Here is a 23,459-nt window from a genome sequence, read left to right as displayed (position 1 = left end):
TTCTTGTTCTCTTGTAGTGTTGATTATGATGATGTTTATTATTTGAGTTTCATGTTTCTGTGGTGTTTAGGATTTGTTCTTCAGTTGTGTCTGCTTAGTATTTGTCTAGCTCCATGTGCCATTTTCTGTCTGTCTCTCTGTCGAGTTTGTGTCTTAGTGTGATGGTTGCTTGTTCCTGTTTTATTGTGATGGTCTGCGTCTCATGTGAGTGTGTTCAGTTTTACCTTTGTCTCGTCTTGTTGATTATTCCCAGCTGTGTCCACCACCTGTGTGTAATTCCCCTGTGATTCTCTGTGTATTTAAGTCATGTCTGCCGTCATTGTAGTTGCTGGTCCGTCTGTGTATTCCACCCTGCGTCATCTGTGTGTTTCCCTGCTGTCAACCGCCAAGTGTTTCTGCTCATGTTCAGGTTTGTGTTCTGTAGTTTGTTCCCAGTCTAGTTAGTCATAGCTCCCTTTGCCGTTTGTATTTACTTTCATGCTCAATAAACCACCTTCACACCTTCACGACTGCCTGCGTTTGGATCCTCCTTCATTGCCTCCACACGGCTCACCTCACTCGCCGTGACACGTAGGAAGTGTTACGAACAGCTGATCGGATTGGCAAAGCGTGTTTCTGGAATATTATGTTTTTGTTGCTGCAAGTGCTTTTTATGCAGTTTTTGCAAAGCTATATGTGGAAGGAAACTGTGACCGAGGACAAGCTGATGGCATAAGATGTAAGTACAACTCCTCCGGTTTCATATGCAAAAAAAATATGCAAAAAAATGATTGCGCTAGCTTACGTGGTTGCAGTGCCACCAAGATTTAAAAATAGTTACGCAAAATGGAGCGTGTCCGCTCCGACCGGCTTTAAAGGGTTAAGAAATCTGTTTGAAAGAGTCCCTTTTTAGCAAGTGTATTGACTAAACAAGTGTAAGGTCCCTTGTCTATGCCCTGATATTATGGAGGTGGGTTTAATGTTGTGTAGGAGATATACAATGGGGGAAATAATGATTTGATCTCCTGCTGAATTTATAGGTTTGATCACTTACAAAGAAATGAACACATACATTGAAACAAGTTGATTAAAGTTATGATTTAGTTTGCATGTCACTGGGTGAAATAAGTATTTGATTCCGTACAACCAGATTTCTGGCTCCCACAGACAGTTTTTGTGCTCATGTGGCAGACAGATTATAGTCACTCAATCAAGCAAGCAATTACAGATATTCCTGATCTCATCTGTTATGTGTATAAAGCACACCTGTCCATAGAATCATTTTCTTCCAATCCAACCTCTTCACCAACATGGGTAAAACCAAAGAACTGTCAAAGGACGTCAGGGACAAGATTGCAGACCTGCACAAGGCCGTAATGGGCTACAAGGCTATCATCAAGAAACTTGGTGAGAAGCTGACAGCTGCTGGTGCAATCAATCAAAAACAGGCCAAACAGAATTGTTGAGTATGACCCAAAGTACACAAACTCCACAATCAAGAACAGAGATGGAAAAATTATGCTTTGGGGCTGTTTTTCTGCTACAGGTGAATGGTTGGGTCTGTGCACTGTAAAATCTTGGATGGGAAAACTTCCTTTCCTCAGCCACAACACTGAAAATGGGTCATGGATTGGTCTTTCAGGATGACAACGACCTGAAACATACCACCAAGGCAACAAAGGAGTGGCTAAAGAAGAAGAACATTAAGGCAAACCAACTCAAGTTTTACTCCTCTCTTCTTCTTACTTTATCCTAATGAGCAGAAAAAAAAACCTACTTTGGAGCTCTGTACCACCTAACTCTGGCTTTGCAGTACTATTTTTTTCTCACCTCGTTAACTCCAGCTATTTTAATCATCAGACCGTTTTTGCTTTGCCACGAGCAAAATCAAAAATCTCAAAATACAACATTTCAGTCACATTGTGTCATAAAGCGTGAAATATGATAATACAAATAAGAAAATGTTTTCTCAAGGGAAAATGGATTTTCCACGGAGTTCCGACTTTGGCATGATCCATCATTTTTGCATCTTGCCAAACTGAGATAAAGTGCTGGTCACTGGGTTCTAACTGCATCAGAGCTTTCTCGTATCTTGTATTTGTTGATATGGTATAAATTTCTGGTTTAAAGTGTTAATATTTAGGCATGTTAGAAGATTAAAAGATTTTAAAAAAGAAAAGGTGAAGGCAACAGCCTGCCATCTGTCATCTTAGTTTGGGACAAAAAGTGATGATGGATGGACAGCAGATGTGTAACTTTACTCCTTCATTCCTTAAGAATATTAGTTACAGCCTGGAAAAACACAAACAAATATCAGCCCAGTGGCAGAAAGATTTACATAATACAAGAAAGAAACAACATTAAGATCAGGATGATTGATGAGGTTATCAAAAAGCACAGAGAGTGAAATGATAAAGCTGGAATAAGAAGCCATACACCAGCTATACATTTTGCATTTAAGTATAAAAGTGAGAAAAACACCATCAATTCTATAAAAGAAAAAATACAGAAATGAGCTTTTAGTGCCTCATTAGCCATCAGTCTTTATCAGGTCTGACTTCAGTAATGCTGCAGTCATTTATAAACCCGTCAAAAACAATGAACTATATAATGTACTATTGAGGAGTATGTGCAGTTGCAAAAACATGTAGTTTGAACAGTTAATGGAAGATTTTTTTTAAATGTCTATTTCAACAGCTTTAATCTTTTGCTAACACCAGATGTGGGAAACATGTGAGGTCCTCAGAGATGTGGATGATGGTAAGCAACTGCCAACCCATTGATGTGAACGGGCATGTCTGTACCACCTTCCTTTTTCCTGTAGTCCACTACAAGCTCTTTGGTCTTAAAAGTGTTAAGGAGCAGGTCCATGTCAGTGTACAACACAACCAGGTGCCCCACATCCCCCTATAGGCTGTTTCTTCATTGCAGATGATACCAGCACACTATGGTATCATCTGCAAACTTGAGAGAGCAGGAATAGAGGAAGGTGTTCAACAGACAGCCTTGGGGCAGAATGATGACCGAGGAAATGTTGTTGCCCAGTCTGACCTGCTGGGGTCTATTTGTCAGAAAGTCCAATATCTCTGGTCCCAAGGTTTTGAGTTTGCATTTGGTTTTTAGTTTTGTTAGGGTTTAAGTTTCAATTTTTACTTACTCTTGAGCATCGCGAGCCTTAAGTCCTGTCTATACTTTATTTCTACTTTGTATTTGTTATTTAATTAATCCTCTTACCTTTTCCCTGTGTCTTCTTCCCAGTTTTCAGTTATTGTTACTCACTTCCTGTTTCATTTTTGTAGTCAGTTTCCTGTCATATCTTACATTTAGTTTTACTTCCTCTTTTTTTTCTCATTGTCATTGAATGTCTTCACCTGTGGGATTAACCTCGCCTGTGTCTTGTTCCTCCAGGTGTTTCCACTTCTTTGATTACCACGTGTGTGTGTGTATAAATAGTCCCATCCTTCCCCTCATCATGGTCCCGGTGTATGTTTGTTTGCCTTTGTTTCTCCCTGCATTCTCTTTAAGTTTTGAATTTAGAGATGACTGCCCTCTTGCACTTTTGTTCAACCTAAATCGTTTTACCAATTCCTGTCTGGTTTTGTGTCCTTATTCCACATCTCATGAAACAAAGAAAAAACTATGAAATTGGATTAATGCTGAAGCACCTGAAAATGAGTTTTTGTTTATGCATGTTGGATAATAACTGAGTAGTAAGTGTTTAGATGTAAGTGGAATTATATAATAATATATATATTCCTTCTCTCACCCCGCCTTGAGGCGACTTTTGTTGTGATTTGGCGCTATATAAATAAAATTGAATTGAATATAATCAGTTCAAACTCTTTTACAAAGCTCACAAAGCTTCTTTTTTATTTTCCAAAACTTTTTTGCCATTTAAAACACCGGGTTAATTAGCGTTTGTCCTTTTTGTTATAACTGAGTTTGTTTCTGGATAGAAAACAAGAAGAAATAGCTTTGGATCTAGTGAAATGTGTTTTGGAACGACTTTCGCACATTTCACTTTAACTGTTGCCAAATGATTTATTCTTTCTGTGCTGCCAAACACAGAAGTTTGTTTTTTCAAAAGTTTTGCTGTCATCGGGTGTTTACTTTTATTTTTTCTCACAGTTTGTATAGATTTTTGCCCAATACGCTCCACGGGGTTGGGAAATGGTCAAAGTTAGAGTTCAAATTTCATTTCAATCACAGATTTTTCAATCACATTTTTTGGTAAAATTTAATCAGTCTACTGAGATGTATTCAATAATACAGACCTAGTGACCACTACATACTGTATTAGCATTGGTCTTTCCAATCTCAACCTATATGAATGTCTAATCAGCCTGAATGATATGAAAATACCTGTGTTTATGGATCATAAAAGTGGATCTGTTGGTGGTTGTACATGAAATTGTTCCTTGCTTTTAAAGATAAGAAGCAAAAAAAAAAAAGGGTCCAAGATATCATATTAAATAAAACCTCCAGCAGACACAAAAATTGAAAACAAGAAACATTCTGACCCACAGCTTGCAGGCTCTGTCAGCTCACACCGTCAGTCCAATCTTATTGTCTTCGGTCTGTCTCCTTCTGTGCCTGCTGCTTTCCCCTCTCTCTGATCTTTTTTTTCATTTTTTCCCTTTTCATATAGTCTTTTGTACTTTAAAGCCCAGCTTGTTTCCTCTTCTACCACATACAAGCAGTTAAATCATTCACATCTATTTAATTCTATAAGTAGTGTTTGGAGCCGAGTATTTTGTTAAAAGTTGAAATTATTGAAATTTTAGTTGGTTTCAGGAAGATGTTTTTTCATGAAATGGTCAGATGAACAATTGCACCATGTAAGTTACTGAATAGCTTGCTGCCTGTGTTATTCCTGTGCATGTCTTCTGTATTGATGTAAATACATGGACATGTTTGCTTCTTAATCACTCATCTATTGGGTTGGAGCCCATTCCCGCTGTTCTTTTTGTGCGAAAGGAAGGGTAGACTCCACACAGGTCACCTGTCTACTACAAGGCAGACACCAGACCATGTTATTAAAATAAATCCACCGTTTCATTCATACTATGATGACTTTAGAACTACTGAAAGCCTAACATGTTTGTTCGGTGAGGAAAAAGCTGGAATACCCAGAACCTATACAAACACATGGGGAACATACAAAGCAGGCAAAGGCCCCATGTGGTGGCTGACAGATTCAAAGCCAGGGCCCTCCTGATGTGAGGTGACAGTGCAAACTGCTGCACCACCATGCAGCCATGTATACTTCTCCTCTTTCTAAAAATAGCAGGTTTCAAGTTAAACTTTTCTTAAGCTGTTGGATTGTTTATAATGATTTCGGTTGGAATTAAAAAAAATTGGGCATACAATCAGCGCTATTGTTTAGGTATGTCAATGTGTAGCAATAAGCACACGGTGCACCTGTAGCACAGAGAAGTCCAAATGAATTGTGTTCAGGCTGGCTTAGCTTCTAGCCAATTGATCTTCCTGTCACAGGTACATGATGAGAATGGGAACATGGATCAGTGCCTTCTTAACACCAGTGTGTGGGACGACTGGCAGAAGTCCACACATAACTCTGACCTATTAAAAATTTTGGAAAATTCTAAAGTCTCCTTGAAATATTTAACTAATTGGTGTAAACAGCAATAATACACATGTGGGGAGGAGCTCGTAACAGGCTAGACAAGGTGCCCTAGTCTCAGCTTAATCCTTGCTTGAGGTTTCGCAGAGGTCAGACACTCTGATAGTCAATAACATAAAATTATTCCATGGTCCCTAAGCAGATCCTGTGTGAATTCCATGTAATGGATATGAAGAGCCAAGGCATTGATTCCAAGGGCAGCTTTTATTCTGCTATAAAACCAAAGAATGAAACACAGATAGCCGGCATGAGAGAAGAAGGAGGGAGTATTCCCTGAGCAAAGCAATGATATCAAATGAAATCTGCCTCCCACTCCTCTCCTTAAACCCCCATCCACCCACCCCTCCACTTTTTCCTACAAGAAGAGGATTCCCAAGGTCACTTTCATTCTCTTTTACTCTCGCTCTCTCTCTCACACACACACACACACACACACACACACACACACACACACACACACACACACACACACACAATCACGTACATACACATAAAGAGACGGATTGATACCATTTCCGCTCTGGGATTCCTGCTTAATTATTCACTGCCGCGGTCATGTGACTGCAACATTCACATACGAGCATTTAAAGATGCCCGTAAGGATGCATTTCATGCATCAGTCATGTTGGGTGGCATGGATGAAATCATTATAATATATTATTAAAAGGGCATTAGGATATATTTCTAAATCAATATACACTGTGATGAGCAGGGTGAAACAAGCACTGCTGTCAGTTTACCGACCCCTTGGCTGCAGGCTCATTGAGCCTTTTGTTAATTGTTGGGTATTCTTCTAAATCTGTAGGTATCCAACAGATTTGTTTTTACATTTTAAAAACAAATTCATGCTCCTGGTTAGGACTGGGCGATATATCGAGTTTTTAAATATATCGATATATTTTTATACGAGATATGAGATGTGACAATATCGTTTATATCGATATAGTCTATGTTACGTTATAACTATACTTGTGGAGCCGCAAGTTTGCCTCTCTTTCGTCCACTTTTGTCTCTACGCTGCATTACTCGGCCTCGCCTCTCTCCTTCACTGAACTCCCCCTCTGCCATCGCTTCACCTGGAGGCAACGACAAGATGGACACGGCAGCTATCAAAGAGGAGCTGGTCGGTAAAAAGAAAACATTTGGAGATTACTATTTTAGTGTTGCAGCGTGACGTTAATGCCATAACTGCATTAACGGGGCAAATCTCTGTTAACGAGTTACCGCGCATCGCCCCGTGCGTGGGGCTGGACAGCGTCAACGCATTAAGGAGCTAACCGGGCTAACAGTGCGCCTTATGTATGAATTCTGGTTGTGCTTACTGACTGATTTTATGTGGTAAACAGCGCTCAGAAACCTTTCAAAAAATGTTTTGGTACGACTTTGGTAAGCTACGAAGCTGGACTGCTTGATGGATTGTTGGAGCATAACGGCTACCGAGGAGCCTCGCGGAGTGATACGTATATTCTGCTTCAATGTAATATTACCGTACTGTGTGCATATAAGCACCACAAATTGCACCTGTTAAGAGACACGGTTACAAAGAGGATTTCAAACTCCAGGCTGTCAGTCACGCAGTAGAACAGAGCAGCGAAATCTGTCTGTCTTTGTTTTTATGCTCAGTGTCTTTTTAGTTTTTTGACTGCACAATTGTGAGCTTTTTGTTATGCACAAAAACAACATCATTTATTTTATTTATGGAGCATTATTACTTAATAAATGCTGATAATTTATTTCTGAGTAATTTTTTCTTGTACATCTACGCTGTATGATAATAAAAGTGCCTATGTGAGATTTGGGACACAGATTTGACTAAGAGCTCTCTGTTTGTTCTTACTTTATGGCTTTTAAAAATATCGAGATATATATCGTATATCGCCATCCAGCTAAAGAATATCGAGATATGAATTTTGGGTCATATCGCCCAGTCCTACTCCTGGTGATCTGGCAACCTACTCTAGGGCCACTGTGACGTTAAGATTTTTGGCTTTTAGTAAAATGTTTTGAAGTCTAAATTAGACCCTAAGCAGCAGCATCAGGTCAAAATTTACTGGCCCAGTACCAGATGAGACCAAACACTTAGTTTTACTTCATGAAAAGGACAAATCTGGTAAAGTTGCACACACATAACCAGATAGACAGAAGTAGGAAACAGACAGTAAAAGCAAAAAAAAAAAAAGAAAAGAAAAAAGAAAAGTTGACTGTTTGCAGTGTCTGATTACTGTCAGGATAAATATAGATCTGTTCTGCTGGAAAATAAACACATGAGTACATACAGCATGCACACCCGGCACGCATATTAATCACCCGAGAATACACACAGCAGAAAGTGCAGTCACAAAGCACAGGAAGTTCAAGCTCAAAGTGCAGAGGTTAAAGGTTAGTGGAAACAAAAGTTGCACATGATGGACCCAGAATGTGAATGCAAAGATACATATTTTGAAGGCTGCGGAAAACACTTTGTGCTCCATCTTTTGAAGTTTAATAAATCCCACAGTGCTCCACATACTGTATTTTTCTCCATTTGAAGTAAAAGACAGCAGCCTCCTCCAGTCTCTGCTCTCACATTAGTCAGCCAAAAGAGAGAGAGAGCAGACAGAGTAAAAAGACTACTCTTCCAGCATTGTTTTGTTTCCAGAGCTTCCCAAATTACCATCTTCTTGAAATAGACTCACTCTGGTGAGATGAAATGTGTGTGTTCGTAGGTTCACTGCAGGACGAAGGGAGGAGATTTCAAAGTGATACACATACAGACAAACGCTGTTACAGATGGCAAAATAACAGCACATTTACACCAGACGATGAACTCAATTTCTCTCTGGATGGAACTTGAAACTCTTTACAAAATTGTGGGCTGGGATTCAACCACTTTTTATGTCTATAAAACAGATACCTGCACGGGGATCTGTAGGAAGGGACAAGAACTGTTGATATCGAAAAGGTGAAACTGACTTTTATGAGTCACTTAAAGTGCAGTCAGGTTTTCACTGGAACCATAATCTAGTAGCTGCTAATCGAACCACAGTTTAAGACAGTAACAGGCTATAAAAGTAGTGCCACAGTCAGATAAGGACAGATGGGCACTGGGTCATTCAACTGCGCACTCACACACAGCCGCGGCCAGAAGACCCAAATAGAGAAAACACAAAATAGTTTGGCCTGAAGGGAGCTCATTTTGAAACACAGACTTTGTTTGGGCAGCGCAGAGGACCCGAAAACAAGAGGCTAGCTGGCTAGCTGACTGACTCACAGCACACACACACACAGTGCTCAGAGGCAGTTCTGATGTTTATAAAAGATGCACATTAAAGAAGATGGAAATGGATGTGAGGAAGCACACAAATATAAAAATTGTACACCGAGGTAAAATAAAGAGAAAATAAAAATCAGCATAGGGGGTGAATAGAAAAAAAAGAAGTCTTACTTGAATCCTGTTTTCCAATATGGGGAGTAGCAGAAGGCAGAAGGCACTCAAATGGGAAAAGAACTGGCCATGCATGTTCTGTGAAATCCTGGCTGTGTTTAGGCAACCCTCTGTGCTGGCTAGGAGCACAGTTTTGCCCCACATTACATTGTACTGCCAAAGATCAAGATAATTCAAATTGGCAAAATCTCTTGATCTCCCACTAATGATTTCATTTTATTTGGAATATATTTAAAGTCATTCCCGGGATCCACGAGTGCAGAAGAAAAGTCTAAATAGGTGAAAAAAAATAAAGCAGGATATGAAATCAATTTTAAATCCATAATCCAGGGGAGGGTCTTATTGAAAATATATTTTTTTTATCTCCATAGTTACCATAAATATGTCTGTAAAACCACAGCTCATTACGCTGTGATACAGGGACAAATGTGCTGGTGCTGCTGGGGCTTCAGTTCTTAGTTGAAAAGCAGTTGTCAATTAAGGTCATTGCTTTATAATACAGTACCTGCTGTATTATAACCATAGGTGTATATTGTAGATCAGACTCAAGGCCCGGGGGCCACTTGTGGCCCACGTCACCCCTATTTGCGGCCCGTATATTAACATGAAAAAAAAAACACACAGAATTTTCGAAAACATTTCCTGTTTGTTTTTTGTACTGCTTGAACCATCCAATGAGATGACAGTGCCAGCAGTGACCCACAGTTCATTTACGTTTGACAACTATGTCGCCTTGAGGCAACTTTTGTTGTGATTTGGCGCTATATAAATAAAATTGAATTGAATTGAATTGAATTGAAACGAATTGAATTGAATTATGTTCTCCATGGTTTCTGTTTGTCAGAGGGCAGCAGAAAGCTTCTGATCATATGAAACCACTTACAGGAAACAGGCCGGACAAAGGATTCTGGGAGCTGGTCACCTCAGTGGGATTCCCTAGCACTTCAAAGGGCCATAGCTGCACACACACACACACACACACACACACACACACACACACACACACACACACACACACACACACACACACACACACACACACACACACACCACCTTTATCTCTTTCTTCAGTAAATGGAATAAAGCCATGTTTGTTCCTGCCTCTCCTCTCTTAGCTTCAGAGTGATGAGTGCAAGCATGGCTTTGATTCCTATGACTTGTTTCTGCTTTCTGCCTCAGCTCCTTTTTTTCCTCCTATCACATGTGTGGCAACAAAAGCGTGACCCCCAACCCCCCCAGCTTTGGACAACTGACCTGGGAAATACATGCGCTGGATGTCAACCTGTCTGTTAAGGTTGAAAAAGTAACTACAAAATAACAGCACTGCAAACTAATAAAAACTTATTAGACTTTGGGGGATGGGCACAGTGTTCGGCAGCTTTACCGGATCTTCACACTTGGTAAGAAGCGAAGAAGCGAGGGGAACATAAGAATCAAAAAAAGCTGAATTTCAAATCGCAAGGGGCAGAAATCAAACACACTTGAATGAGTTATCGCCAAAAATAGCTGCAGTGTCACATTAACCACATTTTAATCGGGCTGAACAGCAAGAAGCTAATTGATAGATCAGTCAGCTTATAAAATGCCAAACAAAGATAAATGCCCACTGCCTCCTAAACGCCCCGAGCAATATCTTCCAATTATTTTTCTGAACCATTATTTAATTTACAATGACATGAAATATTAGACCCAAGCTAATCTATTAATATGTTTGAGAGCCTGCAGACTGCAAATGACAGGGTGTTTTTACTATAGCAAACATCATTAATAAATGGTAAACTGATAGCTAAGTAGCTGTTAAATGAGCGATAATGCTACCATCTAAGAACCTATTTTGATGGTTACTGTAAAGTTGCAGCTGATGTTTATAAAACATCAGAAGAGGTGTATAAGTCCCATGTCGCGTACATATAAACACTGCTGGATGGTGATTTTAAAGCTAAAGCTAAAGTTAAAGTTACACAGGTGAGGGCAAGCAGACAGCATTAAGATGCATCCACGTTCCTAATTTTTACTCTTTACACAATCCAAAAGGGTGAGTTACAAACAAAATCACCTCTTATATGGTTTTACTTTGAACTAGGCTGGAAGAATGCTTGTTTTCCATTGGGGTCATGGGCTCAGGAGGTGGAGCAGGTCATCTGCTTATTGGAAGGTTGATTGTTCAGTCCCTGGCTGCTCCAGTCTGTGTGCCAAAGTATCCTTCGGCAAGATACTAAACTCAGAGCTGTTCCTAATGCCTTCACTGCGTGAGTGCTTGGGTGAACATTAGATAGAAAGCACTTAGAAATAGAAAAAAAGTGCTTGGGTGAATGGGTTGTGATGAAGTGTTTTGACTTATATACACAAGAACCTGTCCATTGACCATGCTGATTATTTGGAAATTTTAACACTTCTAAAGGGACTGACTTGCTTCAGATGACCAGTTTTAAGCAGTTCATCCATTGTTGTGTTTTGTTTTTGCTAGCTTTTTGGTTGGGAGCAAAGGCCAAAATGAGTTGCTAAGGTCAACATACAACATGCTACCCCTCTTAAAAAATGCAGAACCATAAAAATATGATTAAGCATAACTGATGGAGAAATGGGAGCAACATTAATCTGCTATACAGCTGTTCTATTTGGCACACGGGTAATAGGATGTACGGCAATATAACACATCGATCCATCCACTCATCCATCATCCACACCCTTTCATGCTGTTTAAGGTCACTGGGCTTGGGCTTTTTCCCAATGGGAGGCGGTGGCAGTGTGGACAAGTCACCAGTCTATCACGCTGTCACTATTTCCCAGAATCAATCAAAGTCAAGTCAGCAGTTTCCTATATTTCAAATATAGAACAGGATGTAATGGATTGGCAAACCAATAACATATCTACTGCTGTTACTTAGTGTCAGTTACTTAGTAACCATCTGTTACTTGGTGACTAATTTGTACACGTCACGCACTAAGCAATGTGGGAGAAGTCAAAATGTTTAATCTGGTCACCTTGCCATCAAAAGCATTGACATTTCGACCACTGTAGAGAGAGCAGATGGTCAGAAACATACAGTACAGATGGCTTAAGCCATTTTCACACATGCACTGTAGCCCCAGATATTACTCAACGTCAGTGGATATGAGAAGTCCAGTGCAGTTGAATCAGCCGTTAGACTGTATTTAATCTATCAGCTTCCTAGTAATAATACTGTGTAATTTCTGATTGTGAGAACAGCTTCAGCTGGCGGTCTACCAATCATGAGGTTAGTGGTTTGATCCCTGGTTCTTCCGATGACCGCATGTTGAAGTGTCATTTGGCAAAACCCTTAACTGAAAGAAATCAAAGGCATAAGGAGAATGTACTATGAATGTGTGTGAATACGCCCTATAGCAAAAAGGGTTTTTGGTGCTCAGTTAGAGATTAGATATGCAGTTAGCTTACCAAGAGTAACCCTGATTACAACTAACATGTTAAAAAGCAAATGATTAGCTTTAGCTCTTTTGGCTTCACATGCTTTTCTTAGATTGAAACATATGGGTCAATAATTCTGTCAGTTACATACAACATAAAAAAAACCCTGCAAGGTTTTATTATGACTAGCTGCAGGATTCGTGTCAACCACATCTCTGTTCTCTCATCTCACCACATAACAGTGGGGATCTTATCTCTCTATTCTCTCAAAATTGATTTCCTTCCCTGTTCCCTTCTTTGTCTGCCAGGATAGGATGTCACTACTTGAGTTGCATTGATATAATGAAATCACTGAGCAAAAAAGAAAGGAGAAAAAATGTACAGCTTGCGCAAGTGAGAAAAATGAACCAGGGGGAGGAATTAACATGACCAAGTCTGCAAAATTGCCCAGTATGTTTGTGTGATTGCTGTGTGAAGCTGAAACAAATAGCCTGACTGTTGTAACGCGGTTGCCTAAGAGTCATTATTTTTCAGGCTTTCTTTTCCCCTCCTAATTGCTAATGTGCAACCGTTCTTTGTTCTTCTTATTCCCCCACTATCCAATTTGTTACAAATGCCTGTGTTGCCTCTTTTTTCTCACAATACCCCAAAATGGCACAATAAATAGTTGAGAGTATGAATAAACAAGGTAGTTTTTATAGACGACAAACATGCCAAATACACCCCCCCACCAGCTCGAAAAAACCCAATAAACAAAATGTAATAACATTTTAATCTCATAACAAATTAACAAATATCACATACAAATAAGACAAATTCATCCAGACTGGGGATTTGTTAAATATATATAGCATTCCTCCTTTTCTGGGCTGCAGACAACTTCCAATTCCCTGCTATCACACAGAGACTCTGCAGAGCTTACAGCTTTTCTTCCCCATCACGATAATGCCTGCGTAACCACTCTCTTACATACTGTCAGTGCCCTCTATGCACAGTGTTCCCATTAATCACATACTGGGAATGATGCCTGGAAAAAAATGGACAGAATTTTCTGTGACTGTAGTTAATAGAAATTCCCAGCTCGCCCTGGCAGTGCTAACAGAAGGCACATGAAAGGCACATTTTGAGCTGTATAGTAAAATGGTCATTTATTGTGTCTTGGGGCTTTTTAAAGTCTATTATTAATTCACATGTGGCTATACTTTTTTCCAGAATGTCATTCATAATTAGGGCTTTCATAATTCAGCATTCAACGGTCATTCTTATTACAACTGTAAAGAAACCAGTGTGCTCATTGTAATGTTATAGAACAACAACAGCAGGACTTCTGTTCCTGAGTTCTCGGGCACATTTCCTCACATTTGAGAAACCAGACACAGCTGGAAAGTTAATAAAATACCCAATCTGCTTTTTTTTAACTGAATGAAGGTTCCAACATCTATGCTGTTAAGCTGGATTTAACAGCTACAATCTTAGAACCTGCTTAACTCTTTAATAAATTTCAAAAATCAGTCTAATCTGATAATCTGGCGATATGAGACGTGTGCAAGCAGTTTAGAGGTCTGTGGCAAGACAACTAAATCTCTAGATTAACAGCAAACACATGAAATTCATCTAGCATTTCTATGCGAATCGGTTAGATGGGTCAAACGTGAACTCTGAGCTAAAGCTAAAATTTGTAGATGTCCGAGTCTGAATTTGTAGAAATCTGAGACAGCCAAACACACAAAGAATAAAGACAGACACAAAAGTTCTGATTCAAGAACCAAGTTTAAAGCGTGGAACCATGCTGGGCTCCACTTTGCAAACCAGTTCAATAATATGTAGCAGATTTTCATTTTTCAGCTCGAATAGGTTCAGAAAAAATTATACATATCGTTAGCTTCATAGCATAATTGCCTAAGTCATTTGACTAAGTCAATGACTTAGGCACTTATGCTATGAAGCTAACGATATACATTTACCTTAAAGTTTTTAGCATTTCATTTATTTATTATATATATTTTTGTCCATGTTATTTACAGTGATCGACATGTGTGTGGAGTGGTATGTGACATTTTTTCCTCTTTATTTCATTTTCTTTCACTTGTCCCTTGCACAGCTCATTACAATTGACATGGTTCCGATATGTGAAGCTTTATTTTCCTAGTAGAAGCGCATTTATCCCAGTGAGGGAGTCACTAACTCTTCTGTGTCGACCAAAACACACGCAAAAGCAGAAGACTGAAGTAGAGTAAAGATAGATACCGTACTTTAAATCCTCTAAGCTGAGTGATGGAGGACGTCACAGCCAGTGTTCACTTCCTATCTTTGCCATCTCATCTCCCTTCCTCCTGACCTTTATCAAGAACCAAAATTCAAGAAACACCATAATAAGGAATGTAAAAAATGAATAAGACAGACAGAGTGACAGCTCAGAGAGTGCAAATGAGATTTAGATATTGTTGTGAATATAGATGGGGGGCTGCAGAAGGATGCTGGCCACACATGCCACATTAGGAGGCATGATTATCCATCGGGATTACACTTTAATCAATCTAAAGTACTAGTCCCTGTCTGCCACTGTACTAATCCCATCAAAGGGGGGCTCTTTCTGCCTGTCAGCTTATCCCCTTCCCATTCACCACCATGTTAAACACCCCATAAAGCTGTATGTCAAGCATCAGCTGGGCTTCCGCATGGAAACGTCAGGACCCAGCTGAGCAACACTGGATCCAATCCACCAACAATTCATACAAGATGACAAAAGACAAGATTTCCACATTGTGGGGCAAATTAAATGCTGCAATGTAGTTTAATGTAAAAAACAAAACAAAACGTAAAAACAACATTTGCCTTCATTGTGTTCAAAATGTTTCATTAAAGTCATGAGAGGCAATTTAATTATAGACAAGGTGATGTAGCAATGTAACGCACTTGATCAATTAATCACCTATTAAAAATAATTGATTGTGAATAAAAAGTCATTCATAAAAAGGTCAAACATTTCCTGACTTGAAATATTCCGATAATAGAGTTTCCTGCTTGTTTTTCTTTGTTTCGTATCAGTGTAAGTTAATTGTTTTTGGAATTTGGACTTAACCACATTACCACAACTGAAAATATTTGTAAGTTGAAGCTCTAATAATATCGGCATTGTGTATTTGTGTGTGACAGAACGAAATGCAGAGCCTTTATTTCCAACAAGCTAAATGCATGTAACTGCATACTCACCCACAGGGAGATCAGAGGGAGGCACACATACTCTTTTTAAAAAATAAATCTAAAATTCACTGTCACGGTTTTCTGGTAACTGACTTATCCTGGTTATTTTTGAGGTGCACACCAACAGACAGAATTGGTTTGGAATCTGACGAATGATCCAGCAGCACCAGGGCGATGTGTTTGAATTTAAAAAAAAAAAAAAAACACTGGCAGAATGCCGGAGAAACAAACCTAAACGCATGCATTCATTTCAGTGCGCATGCACGCTGCACTAGTAGGACAGCCTATGTGTTTATGTGTATCTGTGATAAAAACCCCACTCTGGAGTCTTTCATCTCCTCACTGGCAGCTTCACTCTCACACAGCCCTAATGAATGGATGGAGAGAAAGAGCAAAGAAGCAGAGGGAGAAAGAGAGCACGCGATGTGAAAGGAAGATAGAAGCCACTGAGGGGTGCGTAAAAAGAAAGACTTACGAGCTTACGAGCATTCAAGATAAAAATAACCCAAGAGCCAGGAAGAGAGAGAAAAATATTGTGCTTTTTTCATCAGACCTTTCTCCATCCATTTGTGTATGCATGTGTGTTTATCTGTGTGTGTCTGCATGGTATTAAAGCTCAGAGGGAGGATGAGGGAGGGAAGGAGGATCATGTTTTCAATGTCGATAAAGAAGGCAGATGAGTGCAAGCCCATGCATAGTGTACACCGACGCATATACAGAAGATACAGGTTAACCATAAATCTACGGGCAGATAAAAAATAGAGATGTGCAGGTTATCTAGACAGCCTCTATCTTTACACAATAAACAAACACACGGCAAGACGCTCAGATAAAGACGCATCAGGACCGGACTGAAGAGACAGGCTAAATATTACCCATCTGCTCGTTCCTGGTGGCAAATTGGGTTCATTATTCAGGCTAGTTACTTCTCTCCATACTAAACCACAGTTGGCACGCGTGTCCCAGTTGAAATGGTTAGGGCTAAATCTGGGGCTCTGGGTTGTGGCCAAAGTGCTGCACTGCAATGAGAGATTTGAAGAGGCTTAGTCAGCTGCAGACAATGCACAGTGCTCGCATCATGACACAGAAAAACAAAGCGTCAGTGGGTCACTCTTGGTTTCCTTTTGTGCCATGATGCAGGCTGGAAAAGCATGTGTCAACTATAGCAGTCTACTGGGAAACTGCATGGCCACACAAACTGCGATGATAGTAGTAGCATCTGTTCTATAACTGTAATGTTTTTTCCAGTTTTGATGCTAATATGTCAAATGTATAATGCAAGTCTATCTAGAGATATGTCTAATTATATCTTTGGTTTAAAATCTGTGTTGTTTTGTAAAATAATTGTTGATTTCCAGCCTTAATTATGTATGAGGGAAGGTTATTGTTAAATTAATTTTTCAAACTCTAAAAGCATTTTGCCTTTTTAACCTCACAGTGATTTTTCTTTTAGTCCCAAAGTGCTGGAGTAGGTGCCAACGCAACGCTGTGTCCGTCACATCCAAAAATCTCCATATGGCACTGCAAAACCAGCCTAATGAGTAAAACCATGCTTAGCTCTCTGAAGATGTACTTAGAAATGTTGTTGTATTTAATCATAAATGTAAGTCACAGTGATACTTTGACTTGCTTGTAAAGGACCATGACAGAATATTAGGACCACATAAAAAAAAAGAGATTAAAGGCAAAGTAGAAGTTTGACTTTTTTCACAAGATTTTACTCTCAAACGAACATTAATAAAACTCAAATCCTTCTAATATTTTTTTCTAACACTCTTTATTACAAAATTAAAAGTTAGTAGGAAGAATATATTAATAACGCGGGGAACAGGAATATGGACATTGCGCTTTATCATTGTGCAATAAAAATAAAAGCAAACTGCATCCAGGACAGAAACAGCTGCATACTACTTAAACTACTAACAAAACTTCAGCAAGAATCTGCACAGACAACATGCTAACACAAAGCGAGCCAAGAACCCCAAATTACATAAAAGCTGAGTGTAAGCAGACCCCAGCCCAGCAGCCAGAACCAGAACTTCAGTGATGAGCAGTCAGGCTCACAGCCTCCATCTCTACCTGTTCACGGTTTTTATATAGAATCACTATGGCATTCACGTTTATAGCATTTGGGCTTTACTCATTGTACTGAGAAAAGAGAAAGTAATGTAACAAGTAGAGAGAGAGAAATTAAGTAAGGTACTGCATTAATTTTGAGAAAAGTAACAAGTAACATGTAATACATTACTATTCTAACAACCCCAATACTGGTGTTGAGTAAATGGTGCTTAGAGAAACATACATTTGGCTAACTGTGGCAAATAGTAGACACAAAGTCTAACAGTAGTAATGCAACATAATTGTAGCAACTTGAAATGCTAATATAAAAAAAAATATTAAATATCAGATGCTCACTGCATATATTTGTGAAGCGCATAACGATGTGCAGGACAACTGCAAATTCTCCATGCCTCTCTCTGGACAAGTACACTACAGGTTGTCAGTCTGCACCCTGCTCATGAAAGTCTGAAACATTTATTCCATTTTATGGTTACACTAATTCACACTGACAGCTGGCCAAGCTGCTTAATTTGAACAGGAAGGTCTTCTCCATCCATTCCAAATATGCGGTGCAACCAGTGATCATAGTGGCGAGGAAACCAATTTACTCTGAGGTTTGGTCCCGGGCTCGGATGAGAGTTTCATTAATGTCACAGAGGAAATACGACAGTGGAGTGACGAAAGGCACATCATCGAGTAGTATGCTGGTGAGACCCGAACCCTCATTAAAGAAGTCAAATATATCAAAGATGCAGATTCTCCTCTCCCTCTCCCTCCTCTTTTCAACCGTCACTGGCGCCTTCTCATCCGCTTCCTCTGTCTATCCCCAGTCTGTCTTTTGGCCTGCTTCCCTTCCTTTATCTCTCTGATCTGATTTGCTGGATAAAAATGGGAAAAAAATGAGCTACCTCAGTGTTTCAGGAACCCATGGCTGACTGATGGAAATATCTGATTTGGAGGCATACATACAGGCAGTCAGAGATACGGGGAAACATGGCCTCTGGAATGCAGTAATGACAATCTCTCTCACTCTTTTTTTTTTACCCATTCATTCCTTTAACATCTCTCCACCCAGCTTCTTCCAGCTGACATGGGAGGAGAGCTGAAAGACGGATTTTGTCTCCCACGTCTCATCACCTCTTCCTCATCCTATTCACTCTATGCTTTCTATTTTTCTCCACCATTCCTCTACTTTCTTGCTCTTTCCTCCCCTCCCCTCATTGTTTCTGCATCTTCAACAGGAGCACCATATCATACATCATACGTCTGCCCCCCCCCCCGTCTCCTTTCTCATTATGTCCGTTTTTCACATGCTGCTTACAGTAAACACTCGGCAGGAACCTATCTGTCAAGCAAAATGCTTTCTAGCAGCAGGATGAAAGGCGTGCGGCGCTGATTTGAAATCAGGGGCTATCTGTTATCTGATTGGCTATGCTGTCTGTGTGGATTTTAGTTACCGGGGAGAACAGGGAGATAATGGCACCGTGTCAGCAACTTCTGGCATTCCGCAGGCCGTAAGAAAATGGAAAACGACAGCTAGTCAAACTTTTGAATGTTTATAGAGAGTTTTGGGGGATTTGGTGAAGTGAAATTGGAATTTCAGTTTCTATTTCTTTGTTTTTTACCAAGACACTGGAAAATGAATTCTTACAGTTTCAGTGAGCATCACATTGTGAGATGTCAGGAAAATTTGAATTTATACTGTACAGATCTATGGAGATTATGTGATCCATACAAACTTTTTGGTGTGACTTTGTGGCTGAATCTTTGTTGTTCCTGTACAGTTAAACCACAGTGACGGCCATCATTTGTTCATAATCACAGCTAATGTTCACACACAGCTCATCAGAGAGCTGTCTGTGAACTTTAGATCTTCATATCTTTCTAACTGCAGTTGGCCCGGTTTGTGCCTGAGCATCCACGGCTACGAGTGCGCCAACGCGCTCTTGCAGATCACTATTTTTGTCTTGCAGCTTAATAAAATAATTTCCCTTTCGAATAGTGAATTAAAGCTGTAATTATTTGTTGCTGGCAACCTATTTGCTTTCATGAAGAGCTGTTTAACTAACCCCTAATTTTAGCCTGTCCTTAATCCCTTTATCCTTTGATTTTGTTTGCTGCCAAAACATTTTTTAAAGGATGTCATTTGGATTCAATCTCTACTGCTAAGTATATTTGGAGGAGCTGGCTTTAAAAATGAAAAGTGGCTTCAAACACTTGGCCCTGAGTGACAGTCAGAAAAGGCCCTTACAGATGCAGTCCTGCTGATTAGAGTTATTCATGGCGGGTGTGCCTGTTCAAGTGCTGCAATCTTGCCTGATTGTGTCACAGTGACACCTGTGCCTTCCCCGCTCCCCCTCGCCACACACTGCTGACTTGCTTTTTGAGGTCAGTGCTGAGGTTCCACATATCAGGGGCATTAGTTGAATTTGGGGATACTGAGGGCAGTAAATGATACTCCAGCCGCGTCCTTTAAATTTCCCCTCTTTTTCCACAGTGCTTAGAAAGGGAGTGCTTCATCAGAAGCAGATCTATACATTTGTGAAAGGCAAACATCGAGCGGCAGCTTAAGAATTCCCAGCACAGTTTTCTACACATATCTGATAAGCCTAATGTTACTACAGCAGCAGGTTTCCTTTGATCTAAAGCTTCGATTTCCCTGCCTCTTACCTGTTGCCTGCCAGCTGTTGATGTTCTGCCTGCCAAGTCTGCTGTGTTTGTTAGCCTGATCCTGCCGCCTGTCACCGAATCAAAGTGTTACTCACTATGAACTGCCACTATTTCTGAGCTAATGTGACAGGCTATTCGACCTGTGTATACATGAAGCCATGTTTGCCTCTAACACACATTTTTTTCCATTGATTGATCGCGTATATGGAAATTTTAAATGGTCTTTTTTTGCCATTTTTTATTTACTAAGTATTTTTTGTCGCCCCTGAGAGTTAAATTAAATTTTATAAGTTGTATGCAATCTTGATTTTCTCAAAATTCAGTGGGAATACAGGGGGAGCTCTTGTATTGTGGCTAAAATGATGCTATCCATTAGGGCTGCCACAAACAATTATTTTGATAGTCGACTAGTCACCGATTATTTTTGCGATTAGTCGACTAATCAGATCATCATCCATTGGACGTAAAACTACAGCTTATTGCACCAGCAGCATCTGCTCTTATATAACTATCATTAGCTTACAGCTTTAAGTGTTTAAGGTCTGTGCTAACTAAACATAAAGACAAGATGATAGTTTATTAATTTTTAATGAAATTTGCAGATTGTTTCGGTGAAGTTTAATAAACTCCTTGCTATCTAAAATATAACAGGACACTGGAGTATATTCTGGAGCATCTCACACTTCTGATAATCAGTTGTCTGCTTGACGTTTATTCAGCTGTGTAAAAACTATAACTTTAATCTCAGACAAACTGATTTACTCAGGAACAAATAAAATACAAAAAAAAAGCCAAACAATAACATTTTAAGTTATCTAAGTGACTCATATATATTTAACCTGAGTAGCGAAAGACGGCGGTGGGTTTGAAAACGATTTGCGGGGAGTCCGGTGTTCTCACGGCGCTAGTGAGCCTAGCCCCCGGCTCGCTAACGAGCTAGTGGGTAACAGATGTCTCCGAAAACGTCGGAGCGCTTTTGAAAATATGTGGTGTCCTGATAAACTGAGCAGATATTTGAGGTTTACACAGCTACATTCTCGCCTGAAAATATGTTAAACGTTTATTTTGTGACCCAGAAAGAATAATAAGAGTAACATTAAAACTAACTAGCTGCCGCCATTGTTGGAAACTGAGCTGGGCCGCGCTATGAATTCTGGGACACAGCTGCTTCTTCTTCTTCTTCTTCGGGGTTTAACGGTAGCTGACATCCTTGTACATGCAATGCTGCCATCTTCTGTTTCAGTCCGTTATTACACTCTTAAATCCTGCCACTTATTCCTGCGTCTTTTGTGATCTTACAAAGCTTCAAACGACGCGTCGACTATTAAATCAGTCGTCGACGATTTTGATAGTCGACGTAATCGTGACTAGTCGACAAATCGTGGCAGCCCTACTATCCATAACTAGCAGACACATTTTGCCCTAATATGACGTTTTGGCATGTACGCGTGAGCCAGATGTGTCCCAAAAACCACGAGCCAGACTTGACCTGGGTCATGGAAGGTGTGCCTAAATGTGACAAAACACCTGACAGCTGGTCTATAACAGGTGAACCTGTGGTCAAGCCCCAGAAGCTGGATTACTTTGAGTCAACACAGTCAATCAAGGTCAAATGTGGCCACCAGAAAAACTTCAGACGTGGGGACACATTTGGCCCAAACATTCAATGCTATGTGAGAAGAGAACGCTGAGTAAACACTTTTTGAACAAAAGTATCCGCTTGTTTTGTGACTGGGGGAAATAAGTGTTTTAGCAGTTCTGGCAAAATGCTGATAGGAGCTGAAACGCACAAACGCACACTCAAAGGTGGGGGAGATGGCCAAGGTTGAGGCTCATTAAATCCCACTCATGCAGCAGCTCCAATGAGGACAAACACCCTGCAAAACCGACAAACTCACACGAGAAATTTTCTGACCGCAATGAACGCACACAAACACACCTCTAACATCTCATGGCTTATGCATGCGTGTGTGTAAATTAACACTACATACATCAGCAGTGTGATTTCACACGTTCATACACAACCATAAACTCACATACAGTGCATGCAGCACCAAAGCATTCATCTGTTGATCTGCATTCCAAAGTTTCATGTAACTTATTATGGGATGTGAAGGTGGGAAGAACATCAAACAACTGTTCTGAACACACACACACACACACACACACACACACACACACACACACACACACACACACACACACACACACACACACACACACACACACACACACACACACGTTGGATTCTTTTACACAGAAAAACTCTTCAATCTCACCTGCTACCCATCATCTCACTTCTTCTTTATCCCATCTTTGTTTCATCTATGCCTTTCATCTTTACTCCTATAACCTCAAACGTGTCAGTTTTTAACGCCAGGGGAAAGCGATATGTACATTAGACACAACATGAGGTGAGCCTGCATCTGTAATCTGTACGTGTGTGCCAGTGTGTGGGGCATAGCTAGAACAAGAAGATGGAGAACAGAGAGGGTGGAAAAGGCATAAGGACAATTTTCTCTTTGGCTTGCAGACAAGAGGCATAAAATTTTCATTAGAAAAATGAGTCGTTAGATAGAGAAAGCATGTGTTGTGGTTGTCCTGAGAGTAGTGTTGGGGATTTCGAGCACAAGACAGACATAAAAACCATCGCTCGGTTCTCAAAGGTTCACAGAAGCGTACTCTCAAACACTTGGAGGCGTTGCACGTTCACATTCAGAAACTTCTGTGACAAAACAAAGAAAAACTGACTTAAAAGCCCACACACCTGCAGGCATGGTGGAAGACACAAGCAGCAGGAGAACACAAATGCAGATAACCTTTAAATGAATGGAATCTATATATAATGTGTAACAAAGAGGGAGATATCTTAGATGTGGATCTATTCATCAAACGCATACTCTGAGAAATAACAAGAAGACTGACATGTCTCTGACATCTGCAGTGCCACGCTGCTGCTGCTGCTGTTTCTTGCCAACAGGAAGCATGGGTCTGCTGCCACTGCAGTTATGCAAATGGAAGATACCAGTTGTGCCTGGTTTAAAGTGCCTGCAACAGTGGTGTGTGTTTGAAAATTTGTTTTTTCTCCA

This window comes from Rhamphochromis sp. 'chilingali' (assembly GCF_963969265.1).
Source record: "Rhamphochromis sp. 'chilingali' genome assembly, chromosome: 7".
Classification (NCBI taxonomy): domain Eukaryota; kingdom Metazoa; phylum Chordata; class Actinopteri; order Cichliformes; family Cichlidae; genus Rhamphochromis; species Rhamphochromis sp. 'chilingali'.
Note: the sequence above shows the minus strand (reverse complement) of the source record.